The sequence below is a fragment of the Mesoplodon bidens genome (assembly GCF_964165515.1).
Source record: "Mesoplodon bidens genome assembly, chromosome: 12".
Classification (NCBI taxonomy): Eukaryota; Metazoa; Chordata; class Mammalia; order Artiodactyla; family Ziphiidae; genus Mesoplodon; species Mesoplodon bidens.
In genome coordinates this window covers 3,529,152-3,555,372 of record NC_138168.1, presented here as the reverse complement: position 1 = coordinate 3,555,372, position 26,221 = coordinate 3,529,152, and positions in this window count along the sequence as shown.

The window sequence follows — 26,221 nt, the reverse complement described above, 5'->3', positions numbered from 1 at the left end:
AAATTCAGTAGTTTAAATCATCCCCATTTAGTAATGAAACAGTTTTACAAGAGCTTAAAAATTTCCACTTGCTTATGTTCGTTCATCCATTTATCCAACTCCCTGCCCATTTTCTGATGGCTTTCCTCCTCTCTCACCTCCATAGATATTTTGATTTGTTTATTTTGTTGTATCTACTTTCAATTTCAGCAAAATATATATAACATAAACTTTACCATCTTAACCACTTTTAAGTATAGAGTTCAGTAGTGTGGCATTAAGTACATTCATATTATTGTACAACCAACCTCCCAAACTCTTCCAACTTGCAGATGTGAAACTCTACACCCATTAAACAACAATTCCCCATTCATCCCCCTGCCCTCCCATCCACCACTACCCCTGGCACCCACCATTCTACTTTCTGTCTCTATGAATTTGACTGTGTTATATAAGTAGAATCATACAGTATTTGTCTTTTTGTGACTGGCTTATTTCACCTAGCATAATGTCCTCAAGGTTCATCCATGTTATAACACATGTCAGCATTTCTTTCCTCTTTATGGCTGAATAATGCTCCTTTGTATGTATATACCACATTTTCTTTATCCATTCATCTCTCAATGGACACTTGTGTTACGTCCACGTTTTGGTTATTGTAAATAATGCTGCTATGAACATGTGTGTACAAAAATCTCTTCAAGACCCTGCTTTCAATTCTTTTGGGTATATACCCAAAAGTGGAATTGCTGGATCATAAGGTAATTTTATTTTTAAGTTTTTGAAGACCACTCTAATGCTTTCCACAGTAGCTGCACCACTTTACATTTCTACCAACAATGCACAAGGGGTCCAATTTTTCCACACCCTCTCCAACACCTGTTTTTCTGAAAACAGCTGTTATGGGCTGAATTACGTCCCCTCAAAATTCATATGTTGAGGTCCCAATATGATTATCTGAGTGTAACCATATTTTGAGATAGGGCCTTTAAGAGGTAACTAAATTAAAATGAAGACATTAGGGTGAGATTTAATCCAATCTGACTAGTGTCTTCATAAGAAAAGGAGATTAGCTCATCCAGAGAAAAACCAAGGATGTGCATACACAGAGAGAAGTCCAGGTGAGGACAGAGTGAAAGGCTGCCACGGAGAGAGGCCTTGCAAGGAACCAAACCTGCCAACACCTCGGGACTTCCAGCCTCCAGAACTGTGAGAAAAGAGAGTTCTACTGTTTAAGTCACCCAGCCTGTGGACTTTTGTTACGGCAGCCATAAGAAACTAATACAGTAGCCATCCTAATGGGTATAAGGTGGCATCTCATTGTGGTTTTGATTTGCACTTCCCTGATAAGTTATGGTGAGCATCTTTCCATGTGCTTTTTGGCCATTTATGTGTCTTCTTTTGAGATGTATCTATTCAAGTCCTTCGCCCATTTTTAAATTGAGTTGTTGGTTTCTTTGTTGTTGAGTTGTAGGAGTTCTTTACATATTCTAGATGCCAACCCCTTATCAGATACATGATTTACAAATATTTTCTTCTATTCCATGTTGGGAGTCCTTTGGTACATAGAAATTTTTAATTTTGATGTAGTCCAATTTATCTATTTTTACTTCTTTTTTTTTGGCCTGTCTTTGGTGTTACTTCCAAGAAATAATTGCCAAATCCACTATCAAGAAGTTTTCCCCCTTTGTTTTCTTGTAAGAGTTTTATAGTTTTTGCTCTGATGTTTAGGTCTTTGATGAATTTTGAGTTATTTTTTGTCTATGGTATAAGTAGGGCCCAACTTCATTCTTTTGCATGTACATATCCAGTTTTCCAAAGCTGTTTTTATGGTCGGTGTTCCCAAACTCAAAGTTGAGGATGAGAAACCAACACTTGGAAAATGGTCTAAATTGTCTGTAATTCTCTAAAATTTCCAGACTCCCCATCTGGGCCCTTGCTGTGACAATGCAGGGTTACAGAATGCAGGTTGGAAGCATGATTTTCAGAAAGTACAGCTCGCATATAAAAACAAGAGCCAGTGCTTGGCCTGCCAAAGACACTTCGAGGGGGATACCTCCATTTCTCATGACTCCCAGAACTGTTTCCAGTATCCTCTATTGTCTCAAGGATTATTGCCTCTTAGGCACCGCTTAAAATTTCACTCAACCCCACCTCCTGCTCTAGGCTTCCTCACAGACTCTGACCAGCTCTGAGGTCCTCTGGGAACTTGCTGGACACTCACACCTGCAAAACCTGAAAGTTCAAGGGAGTCAACGCCTGTGGGCCCACCCTTGGCCAACGGGGAGTGGGAAGTGACAGGTAAATGCTTCTTCCTTTTGTCCTCTAGTTAGAGAGCTCTCAAGTCAGTTCATAGGGTCCAGGAGGAATCCAGCACCATCACCTGTACCAGGGGCTGACTTGATAATTATCCTTATTTTTCTTCCCCTCACTTTCTGTTTGACTCCCTCTGTCTGCCCTGCTGCTCCACGGAATCTCCATTCTCAAATAATCTACCACCACACAAACATCTGTCTCAGACTCTGCTTTCAGAGGAACCCAGGCTAAGACAGATATTATGGAGTTTCAGAGAAGCTTGCTCCCCATGAAATGCCTACCCACCCACATGGATGGCCTTCTGACTTGTTTCTTTGGCTGAAAAGGGATGGAGGGAACCAGAAAAGATAAGGGAGAATATAGAGCTGATTTTCTGTGACTAGTAATTGAATTCCTTTATAGCTCTTTTTCTTATCAACAGTGGAGATGAAACCATCTCCAAATCTTCCCATCAGCTACTTCCAAGTTCCAGGAATGGAAAAAAAAAAATCAATGACATTGCCTGTGGGAACTTACTTCTTATTATACCATTTGTTCTACATTGCAAGAGTTCTCAACATTGCACTTCAACCAGGAAGCTGGTCCATGAGGAGCCTTCTTGCTAAAGCAGAGTAGGTGGCAGTTTCCTGGTGAGTTAAACAGATATACTGAGTGACACATAGTTTCACTTAATGGTAGGAATAGAAGGGAAACAGGAACATGGACCTCTGGGGAGGAACTCTGGGCAGGAGTCAGGAAACCCGGGCTATGGGCAGCTCCGTCACTGAAACAAATGACAGCTCCTAGGCTCTCCCAGAACCCACCTACCTCCGCCAGCTCAGCTAGCAAGCGGGCACCTTGCTTTTGGTCTCAGCTGGGTTTCCAGGAGCTGCAGCTGGACAGGTGAGGGTATGAGACTCCAAGAGAGGGACTTACATAAAATCGGGCTCTGGAAACAAACAAAAAAATAGTCTGAAGCCTGCTGTGCAGAGAGGTAAAGGCAGAGTCTGCCATCAGGTCACCCAGGAGAAGAATCAGACGCAGAGACCCCAAGACAAAGCTAGAGCTGATCTCCTGAGAAGCTTGTACAGAGAGCAGGTACCATTTGTGGAATTTCGAAGCCACAACTCTGGGTGGTAAATGAACTGGTAAGGACACCAAGACAATTCAGACGTCCTCTCATTTAGATGCTTGGACCCTTGTTACTCGAAGTGGGATCTGCAAACTCACAATCTCGGCATCACCTACAAGCTGGTTAGAAATGCAGAATCTCACTCTCCATCCCAGACCTCCTGAGTCAGAGTCTGCATTTTTTTTTTTTTTTTTTTTTTTTTTTGCGGTACGCGGGCCTCTCACTGCTGTGGCCTCTCCCGTTGCGGAGCACAGGCTCCGGACGTGCAGGCTCAGCGGCCATGACTCACGGGCCCAGCCGCTCTGCGGCACGTGGGATCCTCCCGGACCGGGGCACGAACCCATGCCCCCTGCATCGGCAGGCAGACCCCCAACCACTGCGCCACCAGGGAAGCCCCAGAGTCTGCATTTTTAATAAGATCCCTCGTTGATTCTCACACACATTAAAGTCTCAGAAGTGCTGTCAGTGAGTCAGTTGTGTTAGCACGGGTTTCCTGGTTGTCTCTGAGCAATTTGGCTCAGAGGTTTTCAACAGCGAGGGTACCGCTCCCTCTCGGAGGGCCCACTGGGAAGTTGGCAGGGGAATTGTGGTTGTCATAATGACTGGCGCTTCCTGGCATTTAGTGGGCAGGTGCCAGGGATACTAAACATCCTGCAATGTGTGGGATGGTCCTTCAGAGCAAAGAACTGTCCTGCCCAAACGCCAGTGGTGTTCCTGATGAGAAACATGTTGGCTATTACTTAATCTGTAAAATGAGCATTTAGACCAGATGAATTCCAATGTTCCCCTCCCCCGCTCGTAGTGTCTTTTGTTCTACCACTGTCTTCACACCGATTTAGAAAGTTCTCAGCACTTCCTTTCCCTTCTAATTATGGCTGCTCTAAGCCCAAGTCATTTTCATTTAGACAATCCCATGGAACCAGTCACAGAGAATAACCCTAATGAACATAATTCATAGAACCCCCTGTAACATATAACTTGTCCATTCTGGTTAGAGTTCAAAGAGTCCTTTTAGTCAGTTTAATGTATTTGTCATTATGATGCTGATAACACAAAATAGTCTCTGGAAACATTGCAAAGTCGTACTAGTTAGCAGTCGGGGCAATGAGATTTTAGCTGAAGTGCTTCTCTCTCCACTCTCACTACCTCTGTCCTGTTTGGATTAAGGGGAGGAAGAACACTGGAGGACATAAAGTTGCCAACAGCTGTGTAACATCATCCCCAGAGAGACAGAGCAGACAGCAAACACGTGGAGGGTCACAGACAGCAAACACGTGGAGGGTCACAAGCAGGGTCTGGTGAACCTGATGGCACCAGAACTTTCTGAATATGTGTGCCTGGTGGAGGAGATTAAGTAAGACTGGAACTGGTAGAATTGTAGGAAAATCTGAGTAAATAAGTGGGCTCCTTTTGTGTGTGGTGTCCCTATTTGAAAATGAAAACATGAATTAATTACTATGTATCCCATTGCAGTGTTGTCAGGACAAAGGAAAGCATCTAATGAAAAATGTGAACTTCTGTGATGAAAGGTAGTGTCTACCTCTAAAACACCATTAGTATTTACCCTCGTACTATACTTGACACACCCTACAACTGCCCAGGTCAAGAAATGAAGATCCGTTCAATCCTAGAGGAGCTGATCTTTTTCTAGGATTATTTGTCCTGGGATTCTCTGTAGTAGTGTTTGTCAGTGCACTCACCATGCTGTCTTCTGGCTTCAGAAATTAATGGTGTGGGTGAAAGCACAGCCTTTTGATAATCGGTGCTTGCACAAAGCTCCTCTATACATGTCGGTGGCTGGCTACCGAGCTAAGCAAACAAGAGAGACAATGTTGAAGACTGGAGTTTTGTCTGCGGCTTAGACTTTATGTCAATCAACAGTGTACTAATTATGACCCCAATGTAGCCCTGGTCAGCAGTAGAAGCGAATGATATTTTTGATGTGCTTGGGAAAAGCAGTTGGTCAATAAAGGCAGTTAAAAATAATTTTGAAAAAGCACACCTTAACATTTTATTTTAATGTGAAATGTGTAAATGCACATGATGTGTATGCCCTTAATAATGTCCATGCCTTGAATCCGCTGATTTGGGGGATCTGCAACCAGATCTTTGCATTATACTTTTATACTTAGTAACTAATACTATGTCTTTGGTCCTCAGGAACACTTAGTGGCAAAGTTGTATTGGGTCAATACAAACTTATTACCATTTCTGGAAAACTGACTTAAAGTGCAGAGCCTAAGTTAATGAATCCTGATAAACAGCATATTCAATTTTATTTCAGGCTAATATTGAAATGTATTTACAGGTCTAATTTTAATAGTAAATTACTGAATATAGTTACTTAAACCAGCTCCTGGACTTACCACTAAAAATAATCACAGATAGCCCTTTACAGGTTAGCCCTTTTCTACTTATAGTGTCTGTATATGTAATTATATGTAATATATATAATTAGTATATTATTATATAATATTGCTATAGTAATACCATATATAGGTATACTATACCCTATACTGTATACTATATATTTGTATACCATATACTATATTATACATAGTAATATACAAATATAATATATAGCTGTTATGTAACTAAGGGAGATATAAAGATTAGAAAAAAGTCATAAAACCATCATTATTTTCAACTTATATGCTTTTCTACATAAAAATATCCAAAGGAACCAAAAGATAAATGATTATGCAAACCAACTGCATCCCCCAAACCAGCAACAAATAGCTCAAAAATATAACATTTAAAGATATCATTTATAACAGCAACAAAACATGTAAGTTATCTACAAATAAATTTTTGACAAGTGAGTAAGACATTTTTTATAGAAAGATGAAAAACTTATTGAAAGCTATTAAAGAAATAAATGTTCTTGCATGGGAAGTCTCAGTAACATAAAGACATCAGTTCTCCCAATGGACTTTTACTTTTGATGAAAGTTCAACCGTATTACCCTAAAGTCCATCTGAATGAGCAAAGGGCCAGGAATTGCCAAAATAATTTTTAGGAAGAACAAAAGGGGCCCACTTTAAAAAATATCATGCATCTTGTATGTCAAGAGAAAACTGTAATTTGAAAAGATACATGCAGCCCAGTGTTCATAGCAGCACTATTTACAATATTCAGGACATGGAAGCAACCTAAATGTCCATTGATTAGTGAATGGATAAAGAAGATGGGATATATATATATATATATAGATAGATATAGATATAGATATAGATATATAGCATTATATATACTGGAATACTACTCAGCCACGAAAAATAATGAAATAATGTCATTTGCAGCAACATGGATTGACCTAGAAATTATTATACTTAATGAAGTCAGAAAGAGAAAGACAGGTACTATATGATATCACTTATATGTGGAATCTAAACTATGATACAAATGAACTTATTTACAGAACAGAAACAGACTCACAGATATAGAAGACAAACTTATGATTACCAAAGGGGAAAGCAGGTTGGGAAGGGACAAATTAGGAGTTTTGGATTAGCAGATGTACACTACTCTATATAAAATAGATAAACAACAAGGTCCTACTGTATAGCATAGGGAGCTATATTCAATATCCTATAATAAACCATAATGAAAAAGAAAAAATATATATATATATAACTGAATCACTTTGCTGCACACCAGAAACTAACACAACATTGTAAACCAACTAAAGTTCAATAAGAAATGTAAAAATTAAAAAAAAATCATGTATCTTATATCTTGAAGCTATTGTAATTAGGACAGTGTGGTTTATGACAGAGTAGGTTAGTACAGGGAGAGAGCAACTAGACTGATGAACAGTCTATAAATAGATCCACATATATGGAAGCTTGTTATCTAACAGAGGAACTACTGACTCCTGGGGACAGGATGCTGGAAGAGCTGGTTGTCCATACTGAAAAATTATATTTCAATATCTGCTTCATATGATGCCCCCAAACAGATTTCAGGTGAATAAAAGATGTAAATGTGAACAGAAAAACTTTAAAATTTTAAGAAGAAAATATAGGAAAATATCTTTATGATCTTGGATTTGGAAAGGATGATTTTAGGCAAGATTTTACAACTACATATCATTAAGGGTAAGATTCATAAACTAGGCCAAATTAAGATTTAAAACTTCTGTACATCAACAGATACCATAAATTAAATGAAGACAAACCTCAAAATGACTGTATTTATTATAAGGCATATACTTGATAAAGGATTAGTATTTAAAACATGTAAATAGTCCTACAGATCAATTTTTTAAAAAGACAAATGTTTTGGAGATTGGTTCAAGATGGCGGAGTAGAAGGACATGCTCTCACTCCCTCTCGCAAGAACACCGGAATCACAACTAACTGCTGAACATTCATCAACAGGAAGACATTGGAACTCACCAAAAAAGATACCCCACATCCAAAGACAAAGGAGAAGCTGCAATGAGAGAGTAGGAGGGGCACAATCACAATAAAATTAAATCCATAACTGCTGGGTGGGTGACTCACAAACTGGAAAACACTTATACCACAGAAGTCCACCCACTGGAGTGAAGGTTCTGAGCCCCACATCAGGATTCCCAACCTGGGTGTCCGGCAACGGAAGGAGGAATTCCTAGAGAATCAGACTTGGGAGGCTAGCGGGATTGGATTGCAGGACTTCGACAGCACAGGGGAAAAAGAGACTCCACACTTGAAGGGCACACCCAAAGTAGTGTGCACATAGGGACCCAGGGAAAGGAGCAGCGACCCCATAGGAGACTGAACCAGACCTACTTGATAGTGTTGGAGGGTCTCCTGCTGAGGCGGGGGGTGGCTGTGTCTCACCATGGGGACAAGGACACTGGCAGCAGAAGTTCTGGGAAGTACTCCTTGGCGTGAGCCCCCCCAGAGTCCACCATTAGCCCCACCAAAGAGCCAGGTAGGTTCCAGTGTTGGGTCGCCTTAGGCCAAACAACCAACAGGGAGGGAACCCAGCCTCACCCACCAGCAGACAAGCAGAGTAAAGTTTTACTGAGCTCTGCCAACCAGCAACATCCAGCTCTACCCACCACCAGTCCCTCCCATCAGGAAACTTGCACAAGCCTCTCAGATAGCCTCATCCACCAGAGGGCAGACAGCAGAAGCAAGAAGAACTACAATTTTGCAGCCTGTGGAACAAAAACCACATTCACAGAAAGACAGACAAGATGAAAAGGCAGAGGGCTATGTACCAGATGAAGGAACAAGATAAAACCCCAGAAAAACAACTAAATGAAGTGGAGATAGGCAACCTTCCAGAAAAAGAATTCAGAATAATGATAGTGAAGATGATCCAGGACCTCGGCAAAAGAATGGAGGCAAAGATCAAGAAGATGCAAGAAATATTTAACAAAGACCTAGAAGAATTAAAGAGCAAACACTTAGAAGAATTAAAGAACAAACAAACAGAGATGAACAATATAACAACTGAAATGACAAATACACTAGAAGGAATCAATAGCAGAATAAATGAGGCAGAAGAATGGATAAGTGACCTGGAAGACAGAATGGTGGAATTCACTGCCACAGAACAGAGTAAAGAAAAAAAGACTGAAAAGAAATGAAGACAGCCTAAGGGACCTCTGGGACAACATAAAACACAACAACATTCGCATTATATGGGTCCCAGAAGCAGAAGACAGAGAGAGAAAGGACCCGAGAAAATATTTGAAGAGATTATAGTCAAAAACTTCCCTAACATGGGAAAGGAAATAGCCACCCAAATCCAGGAAGTGCAGAGAGTCCCAGACAGGATAAACCCAAGGAGAAACACGTGAAGACACAGTAATCAAATTGAAAAAAATTAAAGACAAAGAAAAATTATTGAAAGCAACAAAGGAAAAAAGACAAAAAATCACAAGGAAATTCCCATAAGCTTAACAGCTGATTTCTCCAGAAAAACTCTACAAGCTATAAGGTAGTGGCATGATTATTTAAAGTGATGAAAGGGAAGAACCTACAACCAAGATTACTGTAGCCGGCGAGGATCTCATTCAGATTTGATGGAGAAATCAAAAGCTTTACAGACAATCAAAAGCTAAGAGAATTCAGCACCACCAAACCAGCTCTACAACAAATGCTAAAGGAACTTCTCTAAGTGGGAAACACAAGAGAAGAAAAGGACTGACAAAAACAAACCCAAAACAATTAAGAAAATGGTAATAGGAACATACATATCAATAATTATCTTAAACGTGAATGGGTTAAATGCTCCAACCAAAAGACACAGGCTCACTGAATGGATACATAAATGAGAAACATATATATGCTGTCTACAAGAGACCCACTTCAGACCTAGGGAAACATACAGACTGAAAGTGAGGGGATGGAAAAAGATATTCCATGCAAATGGAAGTCAAAAGGAAGCTGGAGTAGCAATACTCATATCAGATAAAATGGACTTTAAAATAAAGAATGTTACAAGAGACAAGGAAGGACACTACATAATGATCAAGGGATCAATCCAAGAAGAAGATATAACAATTATAAATATATATGCACCCAACATAGGAGTACCTCAATACATAAGGCAGTTGCTAACAGCTATAAAAGAGGAAATTGACAGTAACACAAAAATAGAGGGGGCTTTAACACCTCACTTACATCAATGGACAGATCAGCCCAACAGAAAATTAATAAGGAAACACAAGCTTTAAATGATACAAAAGACTAGATAGATTTAATTGATATTTATAGGACATTCCATCCATAAAGAAAAGATTACACTTTTTCTCAAGTGCACACGGAACATTCTCCAGGATAGATCACATCTTGGATCACAAATCAAGCCTCAGTAAATTTAAGAAAATTGAAATCATATCCAGCATCTTTTCTGACCACAATGCTATGAGATTAGAAATCAATTACAGGGAAAAAAACCATAAAAACCACAAACACATGGAGGCTAAACAATTGGTTACTAAATAACCAAGAGATCACTGATGAAATCAAAAAATACCTAGAGACAAATGACTATGAAAACACGATGATCCAAAACCTATGGGATGCAGCAAAAGCAGTTCTAAGAGGGAAGTTTATAGCAATACAAGCCTACCTCAAGAAACAAGAAAAATCTCAAATAAACAATCTAACCTTACACCTAATGGAACTAGAGAAAGAAGAACAAAACAAAACCCAATGTTAGCAGAAGGAAAGAAGTCATAAAGATCAGAGCAGAAATAAATGAAATAGAAACAAAGAAAACAATAGCAAAGAGGAATAAAACTAAAAGCTGGTTCTTTGAGAAGATAAATAAAATTGATAAACCATTAGCCAGATTCATCAAGAAGAAGAGGGAGAGGACTCAAATCAATAAAATTAGAAATGAAAAAGGAGAAGTTACAACAGACACCGCAGAAACACAAAGCATCCTAAGAGACTACTACAAGCAACTCTATGCCAGTAAAATGGACAACCTGGAAGAAATGGACAAATTCTTAGAAAAGTATAACCTTCCAAGACTGAACCAGGAAGAAATAGAGAATATGAACAGACCAATCACAAGTAATGAAATTGAAACTGTGATTAAAAATCTTCCAACAAACAAAAGACCAGGACCAGATGGCTTCACAGGTGAATTCTATTAAACATTTAGGGAAGAGCTAACAACCATCTTTCTCAGAGTCTTCCAAACAATTTCAGAGGAATGAACACTCCCAAACGCATTCTATGAGGCCACCATGACCCTGATACCAAAGCCAGACAAAGGTACTACAAAAAAAGCAAATTACACACCAATATCACTCATGAATATAGATGCAAAAATCCTCAACAAAATACTAGCAAACGGAATCCAACAACATATTAAAAGGGTCATGCACCATGATCAAGTGGGATTTATCCCAGGGATGCAAGGATTCTTCAATATATGCAAATCTACCAGTGTGATACACCATATTAACAAATTGAAGAAATAAAAACCATATGATCATCTCAATAGATGTAGAAAAATCTTTTGACAAAAAATTCAACATCCATTTATGATAAAAACTCTCCGGAAAGTGGACATAGAGTGAACCTAACCTACCTCAACATAATAAAGGCCATATATGACAAACCCACAGCAGACACTATTCGCAGTGGTGAAAAACTGAAAGCATTTCCTCTAAGATCAGGAACAAAACAAGGATGTCCACTCTCACCACTATTATTCAACATAGTTTTGGAAGTCCCAGCCACGGCAATCAGAGAAGAAAAAGAAATAAAAGGAATATAAATTGGAAAAGAAGAAGTAAAACTGTCACTGTTTGCAGATGACATGATACTACACTTAGAGAATCCTAAAGATGGCACGAGAAAACTACTAGACCTAATCAATGAATTTGGTAAAGTTGCAGGATACAAAATTAATGCACAGAAATCTCTTGCATTTCTATACACTAATGATGAAAAATCTAAAAGAGAAATTAAGGAAACACTCCCATTTACCACTGCAACAAAAAGAAGAAAATACCTAGGAATAGACCTACCTAGGGGGACAAAAGACCTGTATGCAGAAAACTGTAAGACACTGATGAAAGAAATTAAAGAGGATACCAACAGATGGAGAGATATACCATGTTCTTGGATTGGAAGAATCAATAGTGTGTAAATGACTATACTACCCAAAGCAATCCACAGATTCAATGCAATCCCTATCAAGTTACCAATGACATTTTTTCCATAACTAGAAGAAAAAATCTTAAAATTTGTATGGAGACACAAAAGACCCCAAATAGCCAATGCAGTCTTGAGGGAAAAAAACGGAGCTGGAGGAATCAGGCTCCCTGACTTCAGACTATACTACAAAGCTATAGTAATCAAGAGAATGTGGTACTGGCACAAAAACAGAAATATAGATCAATGGAACAGGATAGAAAGCTCAGAGACAAACCCATGCACCTATGGTCAACTAATCTATGACAAAGAAGGCCAAGATATACAATGGAGAAAAGACAGTGTCTTCAATAAGTGGTGCTGGGAAAACTGGACAGCTACATGTAAAAGAATGAAATTAGAACACTCCCTAACACCATACACAAAAATAAACTCAAAATGGATTCAAGACCTAAATGTAAGACCAGATACTATAAATCTCTTAGAGGAAAACATAGGAAGAACACTCTTTGACATAAATCACGGCAAGATCTTTTCTGATCCACTTCCTAGTGTAATGGAAATAAAAACAAAAATAAACAAATGGGACCTAATGAAACTTAAAAGCTTTTGCATAGCAAAGGAAACTACAAACAAGACAAAAAGACAACCCTCAGAATGGGAGAAAATATTTGCAAACGAATCAATGGACAAAGGATTAATTTCCAAAATATATAAACAGCTCATGTAGCTCAATATTAAAAAAACAAGCAACCCAATCCAAAAATGGACAGAAGACCTAAATAGACATTTCTTCAAAGAAGACATAGAGATCATCAAGAAGCACAAGAAAAGCTGCTCAACATCACTAATTATTAGAGAAATACAAGTCAAAACTACAATGAGGTATCATTTCACACCAATCAGAATGGTCATCATCAAAAAATCTACAAACAATAAATGCTGGAGAGGGTGTGGAGAAAAGGGAACCCTCTTGCACTGTTGGTGGGAATGTAAATTGATACAGCCACTATGGAGAACAGTATGGAGGTTCCCTAAAAAACTAATACTAGAACCACCATACAACCCAGCAATCCCACTACTGGGCATATACCCTGAGAAAACCATAATTCAAAAAGAGTCATGTACCAAAATGTTCATTGCAGCTCTATTTACAATAGCCAGGACATGGAAGCAACCTAAGTGTCCATCAACAGATGAATGGGTAAAGAAGATGTGGCACATATATACAATGGAATATTACTCAGCCATAAAAAGGAGCGAAATTGATTTATTTGTAGTGAGGCCGATGGACCTAGAGTCTGTCACACAGAGCGAAGTAAGTTAAAAAGAGAAAAACAAATATCATATATGAACGCATATGTGTGAAACCTAGACAAATGGTACAGATGAACTGGTTTGCAGGGGAGAAATAGAGACACAGATATAGAGAAAAAATGTATGGATGCCAAGGAGGGAAAGTGGTGGGGCAGGGGAGCGGTGGTTGTGTGATGAATTGGGGGATTGGGATTGACATATATACACTAATATGTATTAAATGGATAATTAATAAGAACCTGCTGTACAAAAATATAAATAAAATTCTAAAAATAAAAAAGGTAACAAAACAAACAAACAAAAAAAGACAAATGTTTTAATAGAGAGATCAAAGGGCAGGACAGAGAGTCATTTTATGGAATAAGAAACTTGAATGTAAAATAAATATAGGAAAAGGTGTTCAGTCTTATTGGTAATTGGTAAATAAATGTAAATTTAAAAAATGAGATTCTGTATTCCACCTACCACAGACTAGAACTAGGGAGAACATGGAATAGAAGGTCAATGCCAGGGGAATTATTAAGTAGTGGTCATACATATCCTAGATGTTTAATGTTAAAGATTGGCTAGTATATTTGAAGCTCTGCATGCTTAAAATTTAAGGAAAGAGAACCAACGTTCTGGAAATCTCTATGCTCTTGGCCGACAAAATCTCAATAAGTAACAGGGACTATAGGCAGGTGGTACTGATGAAAGTAGCCGTGAGTAGCAGATCAATGGAAAACTATTTTGCTATTTGAACCAGCTTTCCACTTAATGCCAATATAAATGATAGTAAGTATAAATTTAATATAATTAAATGTAAACATAAGTAAATATTAATATAAACAAAGCATTTTAAAAACCAGAATGTTTGTAATGTTGAAAAGAGTGGAGGGCTTCCCTGGTGGCGCAGTGGTTGAGAGTCCGCCTGCCGATGCAGGGGACACGGGTTCGTGCCCCGGTCCGGGAGGATCCCACGTGCCGCGGAGCGGCTGGGCCCGTGAGCCATGGCCGCTGGGCCTGTGCATCCGGAGCCTGTGCTCCGCAACGGGAGAGGCCACAACAGTGAGAGGCCCGCGTATCGCAAAAAAAAAAAAAAAAAAAAAAAAAAGAAAAGAGTGGAGACAATTCAAAATTGGAGGAACTGAACTGTATTTTATTTTCTATCCACATAGAGACCATGTTTCCTTTTTCTGCATGTCTACACAGCAGCTGGTCCTATTTTTAACACATAGTGAGGGGAATAATAAAAAGTTAATTGTTTAGTAATAATGATAATAACCTTTAACACTCTCCTTGGCATGGTCTATCTTATCTTTCCTGAATTATCTATTACTGCTTTCTTATGTACTTTATATACCAAAAAAACAGAATTGTTCCTTTTCCCCTAAACCCATCCCTGTACATTTGACCATGTGTCTGCCCCTAAAAACACTTCATCAGTGGCTATCAAATTTGTACCCATTTTTTAGGGCCCGACTCAAATGTCCCCTCCTTCATGAGGCATTCTTTGATCAATCCCAGCCTCTGTTTTTCAAATTTAAGGTGCGTGTCACTTTCTACCTTATCCTATGGTTATTTGTGTTCATAATGTAGCTCCCTCTACTTGACTGTGTCTTCCTTAAGCAGTAACCCAGACTTTTTCATTTTAGATTACCCATGGTGCCTGGCAGGATTACAAGTGCTTAAAAAGTGTGAATTCATGTAATGGATGACGTCGGTTTTTTGTCTTTCTCACAGTACCGAAATCAAGGTAAAAGAAATTAATATAATTACTGCTAATAGAGAAGAACTTAGCCACATCAAAGAGACCTTAGTTACAATTATACCTCACAGAATTATTTCTCAAAATTTCCCAGAGTTCAGTTTTACCCCTTCACCAGAAAACTCTTGGTTAAACATAATCTCCACACATGTACAGACTTGCATCATACCTGCATGCTGTAAGCCTGGATCATATCAATCACCAAGGGAAATAAGTTCTCTAGGCAGTCTGCCCCAAACCTCCCTTCCCCTGAAGCTTTCCAAACAAAGTTCAAGCATATCACCAGAGGGAGAGGAAGGTAGTTCCTTAAGAAATCAGTCAAAAAAAGAAAGCTGACATGAAACCAATACAGCATATGTTTCTCCAATGCTAGAAGTGTCTGACATGATATCTTATTATGTTTCATGAATCTTATTGTACGATTTTATGGAAATACATACTGAATTAAATTAGGACATCATTCATATCTGCCCCTTGAGAGATTTTATGAATGCACAACTTTTTTCTTCAAATACTTGCGTTAAATTCTGGCTTACAAGCTAAAACAGTTTGGCAGAATCATTTATTCTGATAGACCAGTCTGTTGTCATTTAATGAATTACTTTATTGCAGTCAGAAATTAATGAAGTGATATCATTAAATTATGAAATGTGCTCTTAAAATTCATCACCTAGGGCTTCCCTGGTGGTGCAGTGGTTGAGAGGCCGCCTGCCAATGCAGGGGACACGGGTTCGTGCCCCAGTCCGGGAGGATCCCACATGCCGCGGAGTGGCTGGGCCCGTGAGCCATGGCCGCTGAGGCTGCGCGTCCGGAGCCTGTGCTCCGCAGCGGGAGAGGCCACAACAGTGAGAGGCCCGTGTACCGCAAAAAAAAAAAAAAAAAAATTCATCACCTAGATATTTAGGATTTAAAGGCAACACACACATGGCACACTATACATGCAGACCCATGTGCAAGCATACATGTTTGTACGCATACTCACATATGCAACACATTCACATATGCATGACACATGCCCCCCCCCACACAACCCTACACATATGCACCACCCACATATACCTTGTAATAGGAGACCAAATCGTTTCACATAGAAAAAAAATAATACCCACAATATAAAAGTATAAAGGTAAGAACTGTGACTATGTGAATTTTGGTGCATAAGGTTTTTGAGTTAGTAATTTATTCCCTACATCATCAAAACATCTCCAGTTAGTATAAGAAGGTAGACAAAATAGGAGGGAAAATTTTGACTAATCCAAAAAAATCCATTAAAGGAAGAGCAAAAGTGTATGGGACAAATAGAAAACAAATACTGAGATGACAGACTTAAATCCATGTCAGTAATTACATTAAATGTGAAAGAACTAAACATCCCAACTAAAAGGCAGATATTATTAGACTAACTAAAAAACAGACCCAAGAATATTCTTATAAGACACAAACTTTAAATATTAGGACACAGAACAGTTGAAAGTAAATTATTAGAAACATGAATACCATATTAGATGTAAACACTAACACTCTAATTACAAACTGATCACTGTGCCACATGACTCCCAAGAGAGGCAATAGCTTCGAGACCTCTAGTGTCAGCTTCTTCTCTCTGCCCTGGTATGCTACACTTTCCCGATCTTTTCTCACTATACCCTAAGGCTCTGATAGAATCTCCTAGAGGATGAACAAACAAGCAGGGGCCAGGGAATGACTATCAAGGAGAGCTAGCCATGTGTTTAAAAGCAGTACTGACACCCTCTCCAGCATTTATTGTTTGTAGATTTTTTGATGATGGCCATTCTGACCGGTGTGAGGCGATACTGTGGGCAGAGAAGCCAACCCTCCTACAGTGTTGGTGTGAATGTAAATTGGAATAGCCACTATGGAGAACAGTATGGAGGTTCCTTAAAAAACTAAATATAGAGCTACCATATGATCCAACAATCCCACTACTGAGTATATATCCAGAGAAAACCATAATTCAAAAAGAGACATGTACCACAATGTTCATTGCAGCACTATTTACAATAGCCAGGACATGGAAGCAAACTAAATGTCCATCAACAGATGAAGGGATAAAGAAGATGTGATACATATATACAATGGAATATTACACAGCCATAAAAAAAGAAATAATGCCATTTGCAGCAACATTGATGGACTTAGAGTCATACTGAGTGAAGTAAGTCAGAAAAAGACAAATATCATATGATATCGCTTATATGTGGAATCTAAAAATAGGGTACAAATGAACTTATCTACAAAACAGAAATAGAGTTACAGATGTAGAAAACAAACATGGTTACCAGGGGTTAAGTGGGGAGAGGGATAAATTGGGAGATTGGGATTGACATATACACCCTACTATATATACAAAATAGATAAGTAATAAGGACCTACTGTATAGCACAGGGAACTCTACTAAATACTCTGTAATGGCCTATATGGGAAACGAATCTAAAAAAGAGTGGAGATACTTTGTTGTACACCTGAAACTAATACAACGTTGTAAATCAACTATACTCCAATAAAAATTATAAAAATAAATAAATAAAAGTAGTCTTGAAAAAAGATTATCAGATTTGCTTCAAATAATACTTAGTTGTAGAGAAAATATGGGAGTATAAATGAAAAAAGACATCTTATGATATTCTGTTATATTAAAATCCATTGGTTTAAAAAAAATGAAAAAAGACAATTATTGAAGCAGGGCCATGGGGCTATGAGCATTCATTTTACTCTTCTATTTTGTATATGTGTATGTTTGGAGAACTTTGAAATTCTCTGAAATAAAAGAATTTTAAAAAACAAAACAAAACATTAATAGGTGGTTTTAACAATAAATGATATAAAATGAACTGAAAGATATATTGGAGAAAATGATACAGAAGGTACCAGAAGGAAGAAGAAAGGAAGTGGAGAGAGCAGAGCAGATATTGAAAGCTGGAACATAGGAACATAGGACCAGGGATAAAAAATAGAGGAAGAGGGCTTCCCTGGTGGCGCAGTGGTTGAAAGTCCGCCTGCCGATGCAGGGGACGTGGGTTCGTGCCCTGGTCCGGGAAGATCCCACATGCCGCGGAGCGGCTGGGCCCGTGAGCCATGGCCCCGCTGACCCTGCGCATCTGGAGCCTGTGCTCCGCAACGGGAAAGGCCACAACAGTGAGAGGCCCGCGTACTGCCAAAAAAAAAAAAAAAAAAAAAAAAAAATAGGAAGAAGAGTAGGAGGAGACGGGGCAGTAAAAGATGAGTGGTCCTGAGAATTTACTTAGAAGGGATAATATATGCTTTAAGTTTTGTAGATACTCAATACAAACAAATTCAGAATCCTTTTTTTTTTTTTTTTTTTTTGTGGTACGCGGGCCTCTCATGCTGTGGCCTCTCCCGCTTTGGAGCACAGGCTCCGAACGCGCAGGCCCAGCGGCCATGGCTCACGGGCCCAGCCGCTCCACAGCATGCGGGATCCTCCCGGACCGGGGCACAAACCCGTGCCCCCCACATCGGCAGGCGGACTCCCAACCACTGCGCCACCAGGGAAGCCCCAGAATCCTTCTTTAATGTCTCTGGGAAAAGGGGTGTATGAGATTTGGGGCATATATGGTTCCTGGCAACCACCATCACTTCAAGCAAGGTGCTAGCTGGCAGGCAGGCTTGCCCCATCTTGGTGAAGTGCATCTACTTTCTAAGGGGAGCTGAACGACTCTGACTTCTCTCCTCATCTTCACCTTCTTCACATGGTAGACTAATGGCAAATGTGAAAATAACTAAATATGCAGTGTTTTCAAGTATTCGAGGTGAATGTTATTTTTCTTTAAAAAGCAGAACAACCTTGTCATCTTTAGGTCACAAATATGCTACATTCTTAGTTGACTTGGGGCTAGTCTTCTGTAAAACAAACAAACAATCAAACCCCTTAACTTTAAAATGTCAACAGCAAACCAGAAAAATACTTTCAAGAACATGACAGACAACTGGATAATATAGGTACTATATTAAAGTACACATAACTGTGAAGAAAAAACTGGTAGTTATCCATGATGCTAATTTTTAACATTTAGAATATTAATTTTTAAAAGTCTTAATAAACTTTATTTTTTAGAGTAGGTTTATAGAAAAAGTGCAGAGAAAGTATTAATAACTCATGCATAGTTATTAACATCTTGCATTAGTGTGGTACATTTGTTAACATTGGTGAACCAATATTGATACATTATTATTAAATAACGTACATTATTATTAAAGTCCATAGTTTACATTGTGGCTCATTCTCTGTGCTGTATGTTCCATGGGTTTTGAAAAATGAATAAGCTCATGTATCCATCATTACAGTATCACATAGAATAGTTTCACAGTCCCAGAAATGCCCTGAACTCCACCTATTGAAATCTCCCTCCCTCTTCCTGAACCTCTGGCAACCACTGGTCTTTTTATTGTCTCTATAGTCTTGCCTATTTCAGATAGCTGATATTTGGAATCATACCATGTATTTCTCTGTTTGGGTTGCCATAAGAAGATAACACAAACTGGGTGGCTTAAACAGCAGATTTTTTTCTCACAGTTCTAGGGGCCAGAAGGCCAATATCAAGGTGCCATCAGGGTTGGTGTTTGGTGAGACCTCTCCTCCTGGCTTGTTGATGGTCTCCATCTTGCTGTGTCCTCACATGGCCTCTTGTCTGTGTGTGGGCAGAGAAAGAGAGAGAGTGCTGGTGTCTTTTCCTCTCTTTTAAGGACACCAGTCCTATCCAATTAGGGCCCCACACTTATGACTTCATTTAACCTTAATTACCTCCCCAAATGCCCTATCTCCAAATACAGTCAAATTGGGGGTTACAGCTCCAACTTTTTTAGAGCTCCAACATTTGAATTTTCGGGGGACACAATCAGTCCATAACATACCACGTGTAGCCTTTTCAAATTGGTTTCTTTCATAAAACAATATGCACTAAAGGTTTCTTTGTGTCTTTTCATGGTTTAATAGATCATTTCTTTTTATTGTTGAATAATATTCCATTGTTTGGATGTATAACAGTTTGTTTATCCATTCACCTACTGAAGGACATCTTGGTTGCTTTCAAGTTTTGGCAATCACAAATAAAGCTGCTATAAACATTCATGTGCAAATTTTTGGGTGGACATATGTTTTCAACTCATTTACGTCAATTCCTAGGAGCAACATGACTGGATTTATGGAGCCTATGTTTATCTTTGTAAAAAATTGCCAAACTCTCTCCCAAGGTAGCTACAACATTTTGCATTCCCACCAGCAATGACCAAGAGTTCCTGTTGCTCCACATCCTCACCTGCATTTGTTGTTGTCAGTGTTTTGGGTTTTAGCCATTCTAATAGGTGTGTAGTGGTTATTTTAACTTGTAATTTTCTTTTTCTTTTTCTTTTTTTTTAGCTGTGCCACACTACTTGCAGGATCTTAGTTCCCTGACCAGGGATCGAACCCCAGTCCATGGCAGTGAAAGTGCCAAGTCCTAACCACTGGAATGCCAGGGGATTCCCTAACTTGTAATTTTCTAAGGATATATGATATTGAGCATCTTCTCATATGCTTATCTGCCATCTGTATGTATTCTTTGGTGAGATGTCTGTCCAAATTGTTTGCCCATGTTTTAATTGGTTGTCTCATTATTATTGAGTTTTAAGAGTTCTTTGTATATTTTGGATACCAGACCTTTACCAGATGTGTTTTGCAAATATTTTCTCCCAGTTTGTGGCTTGTCGTTTCATTCTCTTAATGGTGTCCTTCACAGAGCAGATGTTTTACATTTTAATGGAATCCAACTTATCAAGTTTTCCTTTCACTGATCACACTTTTGATGTTGTATCTAAAACTCATCACCAAACCCAAGGTCATCTAGATTTTCTCCTTTTTATCTTCTAGAAATTTCATAATTTTGCATTTTTACATCTATGATCCATTTTGAATTAATTTTGCGATGAGTGTAAGGTCTGTGGCTAGATGATGATGATGATGATGATGATGATGATGATGATGACGATGACTTGCATGTGGATATCCAGTAGTTCCAGCATCACTTGTTGAAAAGATTATCCTTTCTCCACTGAATTGCTTTTGTTCCCATGTAAATGATCAGTTACTATATTTGTGTGGATCTATTTCTGGACTCTCTATTCTGTTCTACTGATCTGTTTATCTATTATTTCACCAATACCTCACTGTCTTCATCCAGGTAATGTCAGTCCCCTGACTTTGCTCCTCTTCAGTGTTGTATTGGCTCTTATGGATCTTTTGCCTTTCCATATAAACTTTGGAATCAGTTTGTTGATATCTACAAATAACTTTCCAGGATTTTGACTGAGAATGTGTGGAATCCATAAATTAAGTTGAGAAGAACTAACATCTTGGTGATACTGAGTCTTCCTAGCCATGAACATGGACTGTCTCTACATTTATTTAGATATTCTTTTATTTCTTTCACCAGCATTTTGTAGTTTCTGTCATATAGATCTTGTATATATTTTGTTAAATTTTTACCTAAGTATCTCTTAAAAAACATTTTTTGAGGCTAATGTAAATAGTGTTTTTTTTTGTTTTGTTTTTTGTTTTTTGCTGTACGCGGGCCTCTCACTGTTGTGGCCTCTCCTGTTGCGGAGCACAGGCTCCGGACACGCAGGCTCAGCGGCCATGGCTCACGGGCCTAGCTGCTCTGCGGCATGTGGGATCTTCCCGGACCGGGGCACGAACCCGTGTCCCCTGCATCGGCAGGTGGACTCTCAACCACTGCGCCACCAGGGAAGCCCAATAGTGTTGCTTTTATAACTTCAAATTCCAATTTTCATTGCTGGCATATAGGAAAGTAATCTTGTATCCTGCAACTTTGTTGTAATTGCTTATTAGTTCCAGCAGTTTCTTTGATTGATTCTTAGGTATTTTCTACATAGACATTCATGCCATCTGGAAACAAAGACTGTTTCATTTCTTTCTTTCCATTCTGTATACTTTATTTATTTTCTTGTCTCATTGCATTAGCGAGGACTTCCAGTATGATGTTAAATAGGAGAGGAGACATCCTTGTTCCCAATTTTAAGGGGAAAGCATTTAGTTTCTCATCATTAAGTATGGTCCTCGCTATAGGTTTTTCTTTTATAGATGTTTTTTTATCAAGTTAAGGAAGTTCCTCTGCATTCCTAATTTGCTGAGAGCTTTGATCATGAATGGATGTTGAATTTGTCAAATGTTTTTCAGCATCTATTGATATGATTATATGATTTTTCTTCTTTAATCTGTTGATGTGATGTATTACATTATTTGATTTCTTTGAATGTTGAACTAGCCTGGCATACCTGGAACAAATCCCATTTGGTTGTAGTGAAGTATACTGATATCTACAACTTTCTTTGAAATGTATTTAAAACAAAAATAAGATGGATAGAGTGATTTGTTTGAAAGATTTATAATACATTGTTGGAAAAATTATAAATCTAAATGGTCAAGGACTGTAGAAATAAAACAAATATAAAAGCAGAAGTGATTTGATTTATGGTGTTTTTGTTATTGTGGATAGTATTTTTTCTCTTTTCAATTTAGAGTGCCCTGAGTGTGCTAAAATTTTTTTAAAAAATATCAGTGGTAAATTCCCACTGAATTTTTAAAAGCTCCTTTTATTCCCTAAGAATATGTTCCTGTTTTAAAGCCAACTTTCTCATTTTCAGCCTAAATGTCAAAATTTCAACCAATATAACTGTTTTTCACTAACAGCAGTAATACTCCTTCTCTGACCCTGTTGCTTTTTTTTTTCTTATTGACTTTAAAGATTCTAGCTTAACAATTAATTCAAAATTTTCCTAATGTTCTAATTTTATAAGGACATTCTAGGTACCATGGACAGAAACAAAGGGGTTAAACTTGTAGTAAAGTAGAACAGTGTCCACCAGCCTCTCACCACATGTCTGTTCATCACTACTGGGATGTGGGGAATGATTTCTTTGATCTTGTTATGCATTTAGGCTGCTCTTTCACTGCAACTCTGAAAAACATTTTTTAAGAGAAGAGAGGACTAAATTACCCAGCAAGAATGTTTTTAATAAACAGAGTTCAAATTCAAACATCTTAGTCCAGAAATATCAAAGGAAATATTTATTGTTGCATTTTTCTCAGTTGTTTTTCAGCCTTACTTAGAGAAAAGATTTGACATTTCAAATGAATAAGCTCAAGTACCCACAATATTCCAGTTATTGTGCTAGACATATTTTGGAAATGTAACAATGAAATAGATAAGGTCCTTGTTTCACAGTGCAGAAATCCCACTATTTCAAACATCTCCTTATGCAGACTGTAAGAGCAGCCAGCAGAAGGAGAGAGGCTAGTAGAGCTGACTTTGTAGAGAAGGGGCATGTGAGCTTAGATGCAAGGCAGCTTCAGGGAAAAGGTTTTTTAGGAAAGGAGGGTATATTAGGGTTCTACAGAGAAATAGAACAAATTTCTATTTGTATATACAGGGAGAAAGACTTACTTTAAGGAATTGGCTTCTGTGATTATGGAGGCTTGGCAAGTCCAAAATCTTCAGGGTAGGCTGGTAGACTGAAGACCCAGACAAGAGTTGTAGTTTCAGTCCTAAGAAGTTCATCTTCAAAGAAGTTTGATTGACAACATACTTCACTGGAACAGAAAAAGCAAATGATAGAGACAAGACCTCCTGAGGCATAACCATTACATCCACTGACAGACTCCTTTAAAAAAAAAATTTGTCTTCTTCCAGAGAGGCCAACCTTCGACTGATTGGAGGCCCACCTCCCTAATGGAGTGTAATCTGCTTTACTCAAAGTCTACTGATTTTTAATCACATCTAAAAAATATCTCCACAGAAATATCTAGAATAATATTTGACCAAATAACTGGGTACCATGCATGGTCTACTCAAGCTGACACTTAAAAGTAACCATCACAAAGGGAGAAGCATGTGCTCAGGCCTAGGGAAGAACTGAAGACTTGTCACAGGGATCACTTGTAGTAGGGATCATTCGTGAAGCAAAGTTAGAGAGAAGGGAGGGGGTGTGATCAAGGGCACAGGTAGAGAGGTTGGGCTTAGAAAGAAGGATGGTAAAGGATGGGTTAGGTGTCGGAAGACTTTTGAGATGAAGAGAAAAAAGCTGGAAAAAACTCACGTTAGACAACTTCCATTTCTCAGGGAAAAATGAGATATTTGTTGGGAGGGAGGGCTGGGGGTTGGTGGCAGCTAAAAGCACATCCTGGGGACGAGAATAAGGTTTGAGGATGTAGAAATTATTAGAGAATAGCACTGAGAATAATTTTTATGCTTTAAGAAATCTTGAAGCTAAGTCAGATTTCTCCCTTTTCTTTTCTGTTCTTTTTTTCCCAGCATGATCTCTAAAAGAAGAGGAACTGCGGGATTATACCAGCTGGAATTGGAATCCCAGGACCCCACTCACTACTCCAATATGTGACCTTTGGAAAATAATGTAAACTCTCGGAGTCTCTGTTGTAAAGAGTAAATAAAATGACCTATGTGAAAGTGTCTGCAACAGTGGGGGGTACTTAACTGGGGGGATTCTGCCCCTCAAAGGACATTTGACAACATCTAGAGACATTTTGGTTGTCACAGCTGGTGGAGGTGTGCTATTGGCATAAAGTGGGTAGAGGCCAGGGATGCTGTTTAACGGTATTCAATGTACAGGATGGCCCCCAACAACAAAGAATCATCTGGTCCAAAATTTCAGTAGTGCCGAGGTTGAGAAACCCTGTTTAGAACAATGTCTAAGGCATTATAAACAGTAAATGTTGGTTTCTGTTTTTCTATTGATCACGGCAAATCAAATGGAATAGAATTTTTACCCAGAAATGGCCACATCTGAGTTTTATTTTCTAAAATATTTAAAGCAATCTGCTGTTTGAAGAAGAAATTAAAGTGTAATTTAGAGACCAAAAAAAGAGGAAATTCTCTTCAGAAATAAATAAATAAAATTCTTATACAAATAAAATATGAAGAAAATCCCCAACAAATTCAAGAAATGCCCGAAGTCTAACTCCTCATTGTAAAAGGGTCCCTGTAGTTCCTTTTGAAAAGCTCTGGGGCCAGGACAGACTTGCTCTAAGGTTTTATGTGGAATCAACCAAACTTTGAGGGAAACTTTCAGCTGATTGGGATTTGCATTTATATACTTATCTATACATTTTCCCTATATCAATGATTTATTTTAGAAATAAAACAGACAACATGGCAAATTGAATGGTTTAGTTTTATCCAGACTTATATGGAATTTCTTAGCTAAAAATAAAACAGAAACACCTTAAGCAACTTCAATGCCGACACAGTACAGCTCTACCTGAAATATCTCAGTATTTCTTGTTTCTCCAGGAGTGGAGACACTAAACAAATATGCAAATATAAGGTGATTTTAATTCCTCTAAATCGATTTGACCCTATTTGTATCCAAAGTTCAAATAATTTCTATTATATTTTGATGGGGCTGGGAGGGACAGTGGCTCTGTAAATCTTACCTAGCACTTAGTAATGCTATCAGACCTAAATCCCACCTTCGTTTCATCTTTTTTCCTTACATTGTGAGCAAAATTTGCAAAAATAAAACTCGCCGAACTTGCAAAAACATGCCCCCGAAAGGCTTTTACTTGTTAAACATGATCAGAAGGCTTGAAAATGACTTAAATTTGATGGTAAGTTTTGAACTAAGAAGTCTGATCAGCTAAAAATAGGATGAGAAAGAAACTGAGCCCTGATGCCTGCTCACTGGCCAGTGGCCCAGAATCCCTTCCTTGGCCTCAAGTAACCGATTAAAGTCTAAAGAAAAGGAGAGGGAGCGTTATCATTGGAACTGGACGGAAAAGTATCTGGAGGTTCAGGAGGCACTGAAGGCCGTGGCTGAAACCATCAATCATGTCACACGTGTGAGCAGGGTAGGGGTAAAGTATTCTCTAAAAGTACTAAAAATAGTAGCTGTCATCTAAGGAGAGCCTCCCAGGGGCCAGGCACTTTATGGATATTCTTTCATTTGATCCTATCAACAACATTTCAGGGTTAAGATGATCTTTCCCATTTTTCAAATAAGAAAATTTAGGCAGAGAGAGAGAGATTAAGTAAATTGCTGGAGTTCACCCAGCTGGTAAATAGCCATGGCACGATTTAAATATAAAAT